A 7,811-nucleotide genomic window follows, 5' to 3' on the forward strand; every position below is an offset into this window, starting at 1 on the left:
GAGTTGTACAGCTCAGGGAAAAAGGAGTCCTTCACAGGACCATCTTACAGGACTTACGGTCCCAACAATATGCAAACCACCGAAATCAGAGTTTTCTTCACTGGGTGTCCCTTCTACTTGTCCTCAACACAGAAGAAAGTTTTGAGTTGAGGCCCGGTAGGGCTTCTCTTTCTACATTCAAGTGGAGAAACAAGGCTCATCATTCTAACAGGAAGTGCCACACTTCCACATCAAAGCCGACCGATAGCTACCGCCAGTGTGTGGTTTTTTTTTTACCGCCAACAAAAGAACAGTCGAAGCAGCAGCTAGGCCAGAAACACCAAGACTTTGTGACTGCGCGGACAGAATATGCTCAATCGGTCGATCCACATTTAAGATGCTGAGGAAAGAAAGACAGACAACAACATTTGGCATCACTTTCTTCTCACATTGATACCGCTGTCACCCAGTGCTCTGGAATCGGGACGAGGTTGTATACTGAGCGCATGACGTCAGCTTAAACAATGGAGTAAAAAAGAAGTAGGTGAAAACATTTGCCTCTCTGTTGATATGTTATTGTGTGTCTGTGTGTCTGTGTGCTACTACAGCAATAGCATACACAGAGTGGCAAATGGGGGAATTGGCAGACAAATAACCCCAAACCTGACCAAAATTCCAGTTCATTTCAAAAAGCTTGCATCCTGGCAGCATGTCAACGCAGTGACAAAGCCAGGCCAGACTCACACACACACACACATTTCTCTTAAATGCAGTGAAAACAAAGGATTATTTTAAACACTGAAAAGAGGAGGGTGCACTGTTCCCGGAGGTACTGCAATACCAGGTCGATGCATGGAGTGGACGGAGCAAGCCCCTGTTCCATCTCCCAAGTCCAAAAATCAATTTAATATATGGTGCCCGGGTAGGGGATGTATCAGATATTAAACTGATAAGAACAGATACTACACTTGATCTTAACCAAAAGACCAAAAGGATCAATGGAAAAACAGACAGTACATAATGATTAGTTAATTAACAAAATATACATTTTGAACGAAATGTGCTGGAGGAGCCAAATAAACCCAGAGGGGCTTGTCGAGTGGCCCTCCTTAAGAGAAACATGTAACACAGAGACAAAAACAATAAAGCTAACAAGAACACATCCTCAATAAGGTGTAAAAGAAAGCAAAACAAGAAAGAGACAAATTAAAGAAGAGGAGAAAAAGGAAAATAAGCTCTCATGGCAGAGAAATATTATGATGGCGCATTGGTAAATTGTTCCAACAATGAGGTCCTCTGAATCTGATAGAGAATTGAGAAAACGATGTCCTGAAAAATGCAGAATGAAGTAAGCTAGCTGACCTTGTGTTGTAATGATGGATTTGAGAATTGAATTGAAATATATCTTGAAAACAGACGGGGAGTAAGTTGTTGACTGATTGGAAAACAAAAATACATATCTGAAACTGGTTTAGGTGGAAGATGGGGAGTATTCGTAGGAACTGGAACAAAGCATTTACCCATATAATCCCTCTTTAAAGCTTCGATTTTACAAGAGGCTTCATGAAAATCATATTGTTATTTTCACAAAATATATGTATAACACATCATGAACGACATGTTAATAAGAAGTAAGCTATAATTACATATCCATGGGGTATAGGCAACATGTCAAACATTGTAGGACTAATAGCACTTTATCTTTTGTGAGCAACAGCCCATCTACATTTGCATCAACACCAAAATATACAGAGAATTCCGACGAACCTTTAACTATCTGTTTCTGAGACCACCACTCAGCAAACATGCCTGAAACCGTGAAAGCGCCCAAGGCCACCAAGACCGGCAAAAACAGACGAAAGACCAGGAAGGAGAGCTACGCTATCTACGTCTACAAGGTCCTGAAGCAGGTCCACCCCGACACTGGGATCTCTTCCAAAGCTATGGAACTCGTTCGTGAGCGACATCTTTGAGTGCATCGCCGGGGAGGCATCCCGTCTGGCTTACTACAACAAGCGCTCCACCATCACCTCCAAGGAGATCCAGACCGCCGTCCGTCTGCTGCTGCCCGGTGAGCTGGCCAAACACGACGTGTCCGAGGGCACCAAGGCTGTGACCAAGTACACCACCTCCAAGTAAACCCACTGATAAGCAGCAACAACATAACGGTCCTTTTAAAGACCTTGTTTAAGGACAACACGTCCTTAAAGAGCACAACTCCTGTTTGCCATATTACTTCGAATAATCCATTATATTTTCTCTAATTTAGTATCACACTGTTGATTCTGGCTAAAAGCTAACTCAAACCTTTTACTCACTCATCTCATCATCCATCTTTCTAAATCTATGCAGGGGATATCATCAATGTGATTTTTCTCTTCATTAAACCAAATAAACACAACTACAGACTTGTGCTCATCTTTCCTGTGTACAATGGTTATATAGGTTCAAAGAGACATACAATTATTTCAACACATGACTTCAATATACTCTTTGTATTCATACACTGTTAATATGACACTATTCACAGTACAGAGATAGAGCTCTATAAGCAGCCAATTTACTCACAACACGTATGTTACAGCCCACTATAATCCAAGACATTTCTACTGCAAGTATATCAACTGTTTCCAGATACTGGAAGAAATGTGTCCAATCCCTGAGCATGACAATGTTTTTCATTCAAATCAGATAGAAATTCACTTTTAATACTTCCTGTACATTGATTGTAACTTAGGTGATATTTGATATTTCACATGAACCAAAATTTGAATTACTTTTACATATGTATGTAGTTTACAAATCGATCGTGAGTCATAGACTATTTGTAGAATCAGTATTGACCTTTTTTTTAAAATCTAAAATAAATGAGAGAGAGGAGGAAAAATAACTCCACCATGCTCGAAGGTCTGAGCTCAGCAGAGGAGAATTCCATTTACTTCATTAATTTGTGTAAATGTGTAATAATCACGTTCTACACATTGAAATACTAAATGTAACTCCTCTCACCGGGGGTGGGGTTAAACCTAAAATAGGTTGTCAATTCAGAAGACTCTGGATAAAAATATTCTAAGTATCAATATCAAATGATCTCTAAATGACAACCCAGTCTCATGTCAAAATGTGTAATACCTACGTTGGTCCACAGCACAAAACGTAGTAGTTTCACAATAAGGGCTCTAAAATTGTGACATGTCTACGTTTCCTTTTGTCTATTCTTTTGTATAGGCATACCTCAGGTCACGTGACTGCCCGGTTTTCCCCTGGCGAAAAAAAAAACATGGCAGACATCCCTTCTATTTTCGGTGGAAAATGCAATATTTTAAGATAGTTTGAGGCTTAAGTGTCGTTTTGATAACCTTTCTGATGACATTGTATCTTCATAATCTTTGTTCGGTTTGTGTTTATGATCTTTAGTTTGTTCGTTTCTACGAAGATTCTTTCAGGTCTCGCTAGAAAAACGTTGGGTTGTTACGTTTTCTACTGTTGCTATGGTGGTTGCTATGGACGCTATCAACAACGAACCGGAAGGAAGTGGACGTTCGGTTCGCGACTCTTTTTTCGGCTGCTCTGGTTCCGGAATTAAATTTTCCCATTCAAATCCTCCATTGATTTTTCACAAAATCCTCATATCAAGAGATTGGCGCCTGGGACCAAGACAACAAGCTACCCCAACACTTGTGACTATAGTACATTCAATTCGGCACCAAAACGGTGTTAAAAACGGAAACCAAGGTATAGGTTCAACTGTGTACATCATTTTCGTCCGGAGTCAAGGAACTACCCATCCCACAATCCATTGCGAATTATATCGTTTATTCAGTCTTTCAGGTCTCGCCAGAAAAAACGTTGGGTTGTTACGTTTTCTACTGTTGCTATGGTAGTTGCTATGGACGCTATCAACAACAAACCGGAAGGAAGTGGACGTTCGGTTCGTGGCTCTTAAAACGGGTTACATCAGACCCTAGACATCAAACTAAGCTCCTATGCAATAAATAATGATTTCTGTTACATTTTTATGGATGTCTTTCATTACAACCAAATTTAATAAAAAGATTGGAACAGATCGATGTATATTAGCAACATTATAAACTATAAAATGTAACAATATATAAAGACAATACTGTACAGTTTGTGTGATTTATATGATTTCATAATTTTATTTAACAAAATAATCCTGACGGATTAGATTAATACCAGAAAATGCAATCAAAAAAGTAAACGGCCAGCGATAAGAACTACAAACGGGCACATGACACTGACATCAAATAATGACGTATTGATAATCGTCACTTGTGAGCGACCTGTTTATTAGATCTTTCAGGGGGTATTTACTGATGTTTTTTAAGGTTGGTTGCAAAAACACATCTTAAATCTATGTTAACCAAAGATCCCATTTCAGGGATCTAAGCAAAAACCCATTCAAAAAGCCCATTATGCTGCATTATGGTCTGCCAGTGTGCTGCTGACATGCGCAATCGTGCAGTCACGCCCACTGTCGGTTTAAAGGCCGAGGGTGCGCACCTGGTAACTTTTAGTTCACTATCGATTCATCCCCCCCCCCCCCCCCCCCCCTCTCTCCCTCCTCTCCGTAGACCCTTTTTCATACACTTATGTTTGACCTAGAACCCCCACATTTTCACCAGTTGTTCGTGAGATTGGGAACTGTTACCAAATAAAAACTCAACTTCCTAGGTCTCTTCTAAGAGATTTTGTGAGCCCACAAGTCACTTAAGGCCCCACTCTCAATTTGCCAAACCTTTCACAATTTACACACTTTTATCAAAACATCAAAAAAGGGTGTTAAAAAGTGTGAAAATGTTCCAAAAGACAGAGGGTCATTCTATGCTGTATGCTTTGTGAACAAGACTGATGTTAAAAACTCCCTGCTTAAAAGAGCTAATTTGACCATTTGAGGCCTAGCAGAGACATGAAGCCTTTTGACCTGTTCAACCCTGTTGCTCTATGAAATACATTAAACTGAATATTAAAACAATGACTGATGACAAATTAGATTAACTCTTCTATAAGGAAAGAAGGATAAAAAAAAAAGTACTAGGATGAATTAATATGGACAAGAGCATAAGAGATTTTTACTTTTAGCCATAATTCTAAACCAAGCACTTAAGGCTGTCCTCCAAGCATATAGTTCCCCAGATTCTATGATATACTTACACCAAAACAAACAAACAAACAAACAAAATAAAAAAAATAAAAAACATTTTATGTACTGGGCTTTGAAAGCGCTCTATGAAAGTATGACTGCAAGACCCCATGCCTATGAAATGAGAATATTTAGGTTTTTGGCTTAGAGCTGAACGACATACATCGTTGGAAAGGTCTCATCCTGGAGAGTAACATATGTGAAGATGAGGTTTCTACATGACCCCTGTTTTGAAATAATGCCCTTGGAACCTTGACCCAAAGGCATGTTTGAAGGCTTATAACTCAGCAACAAAAGGGGCTACAGACATGGGAATAACTGTTTTAGAGAGGTCTTGGAACAAAGTACCATGTGAGGGTAGTCAGCTCACCAAAACAACAGGGGGAGCTGCTATATATGGTTAAAATACATTTTACCAAATGTATCAATTATTTTTTAAATATCTCATAACATAAATGTTTTAACCATCCAATTAAACTCCCCTGTGTACCCTCAATTAAATATATATTACTTCTTAGTTAAGGGAACACTGAGATTTGTCTAAAAGACTACAATTCCTCAGAGTCAAGTCATACAGCTTGATACTGAATGGTGCCATAATTGTAGTCTTTTCCGTTTCCAAAAAAATGTTGTAACTAGGATTATAAAAGGCTTACAAAAAACATATTCACTGAATATGTCACGGATGTCGTGTGGCCGAAGTATTTATTGCATAGTACATATATGCTCTATGTTAAAATAAAGTACATATATCGGTTAATTTCGGATATTTTGACTGTTATTCTAGAAACAGGAATTTTGGTAGTTATGGCTGGCGTTGTGCACAGAGGGAACATAATTAGGGTTGTAAAAAATGTATATCTACCCACTATATCAAATATTTACTAAAGCCGAATGGGTTTTGTAAAATAATCTAGACTATATATATTGTAAAAAAGTGGTCAAATCAAACCTGTTTTAAAAAATAGTATTAATCTGTCAGGATTATTTTGTTAAATAAAATCATATATATCACACATGAACTGTATTGTCTTTATGTATCAAGGATTGTTACATTTTATAGTTTATAATGTTGCTAATATGCATCGATCTATTCCAATCATTTTATTAAATTTGGTTGTAATGAAAGACATCCATAAAAATGTAACAGAAATCATTATTGTATAGGAGCTTAGTTTGATGTCTAGGGTCTGATGTAACCCGTTTTAAGAGCCGCGAACCAAACATCCACTTCCTCCCGGTTCGTTGTTAATAGCGTCCATAGTTACCACCATAGCAACAGTAGAAAACGTACCATTCCAACGTTTTTTCTAGCGAGACTTGAAAGACTGAATAAACGATATCATTCGCAATGGATTGTGGGATGGGTAGTTCCTTGACTCCGGATGAAAATTATGTACACAGTCTTGAACCTATACCTTTGTTTCCGTTTTTAACGCTGTTTTGGTGCCAAATTGAATGTACTATAGTCACGAGTGTTGGGGTTGCTTGTTGTCCTGGTCCCAGGCGCCAATCTCTTGCTATAAGGATTTTGTGAAAAATCAATGGAGGAAAAAAGAGCCGCGAACCGAACGTCCACTTCCTTCCGGTTCGTTGTTGATAGCGTCCATAGCTACCACCATAGCAACAGTAGAAAACATAACATCCCAACGTTTTTCTAGCGAGACCTGAAAGAATCTTCGTAGAAACGAACAAACTAAAGATCATCAGCATAAACCGAATGAAGATTATGAAGACACAATGTACATTTGTCGCCAGAAAGATTATCAAAACGACACTTAAGCCTCAAACTATCTTAAAATATTGCATTTTCCGCCGAAAATAGAAGGGATGTCTGCCATGTTTTTTTGCCAGGGGAAAACTGGGCAGTCACGTGACCTGAGGTATGCAAGATACAAAAGAATAGGCAAAAGGAAATGTAGGCATGTCACAATTTGTCAACAATGTTTTGCGCTGTGGACCAACGTAGGTATTACACATTTTGAAACAGTGGTGAGGTCCCCCAATCCAAGCGTCCAGGTGACGAGTGCATCATGGAGAGGAGCGCACCGGAGGGGGCAAGCTGGGGGAGAGACGTGCAACCCGAGAAAAGGAAATCCCCAATTTAAAATGTAATGTTGGCGAAAAGAGGGAAATAGGAAGAAATAAATGTACATTTTTAAATTCTATAGAATGCAGAGGCTGTGAATGTTCAGTTTTATTTGGCTGTATATATAGCAACAATAGCTTTTAGTTCTATCATGGTGTTTCTCTTCCTTAACGATTAGAATATTGAATGAAATTAAAAAATAAATGCATGTCATTTGAAACATTTAAAAGTAAAAAAAGTAAACACTTGTGGGGAAAAACGCAATCTTTATGCCTTCTTTGTTTGTTGAGCCTATGTCTCCTCCTAACTCCAGTAACAGCAGCCTGTTGTGCGTAACACTGGTCTCCTGGGTTAGCACATTCTTTTCAAAGGTGTTAAACACAGACACCGTCACAATCATCTCAGTTTTTGCCAGGCTTGGTAAATCATAATGCATGTACTAACTTAACTTGTTTGCATTTTCTCCTCTCAGTATTTTGAACGTTAGGGCAGAAACGCCATTAAGGCAAACGTACTAAATGGACAATGAGTGTTGTTTTGCTCATTTGAAAGACGCAATCCTCACTGCGCGCCGTTAGT

The 7,811-nt window shown here is 38.8% G+C and overlaps 1 non-coding gene and 1 pseudogene across 1 annotated transcript; one reads left to right on the forward strand and one right to left on the reverse strand.

Annotated features, from left to right (window-relative positions):
* Nucleotides 1-786: 786 nt before the first annotated feature.
* On the reverse strand, nt 787-977 carry LOC132987649 (U2 spliceosomal RNA). The gene has a single exon (XR_009675706.1). It is a non-coding gene; the product is annotated as a U2 spliceosomal RNA (small nuclear RNA).
* Nucleotides 978-1,784: 807 nt separating this feature from the next.
* On the forward strand, nt 1,785-2,118 carry LOC132986531 (histone H2B 1/2-like; annotated as a pseudogene).
* Nucleotides 2,119-7,811: the final 5,693 nt, after the last annotated feature.

Source organism: Labrus mixtus, chromosome 13 (genome assembly GCF_963584025.1).
Source record: "Labrus mixtus chromosome 13, fLabMix1.1, whole genome shotgun sequence".
Taxonomy (NCBI): Eukaryota; Metazoa; Chordata; class Actinopteri; order Labriformes; family Labridae; genus Labrus; species Labrus mixtus.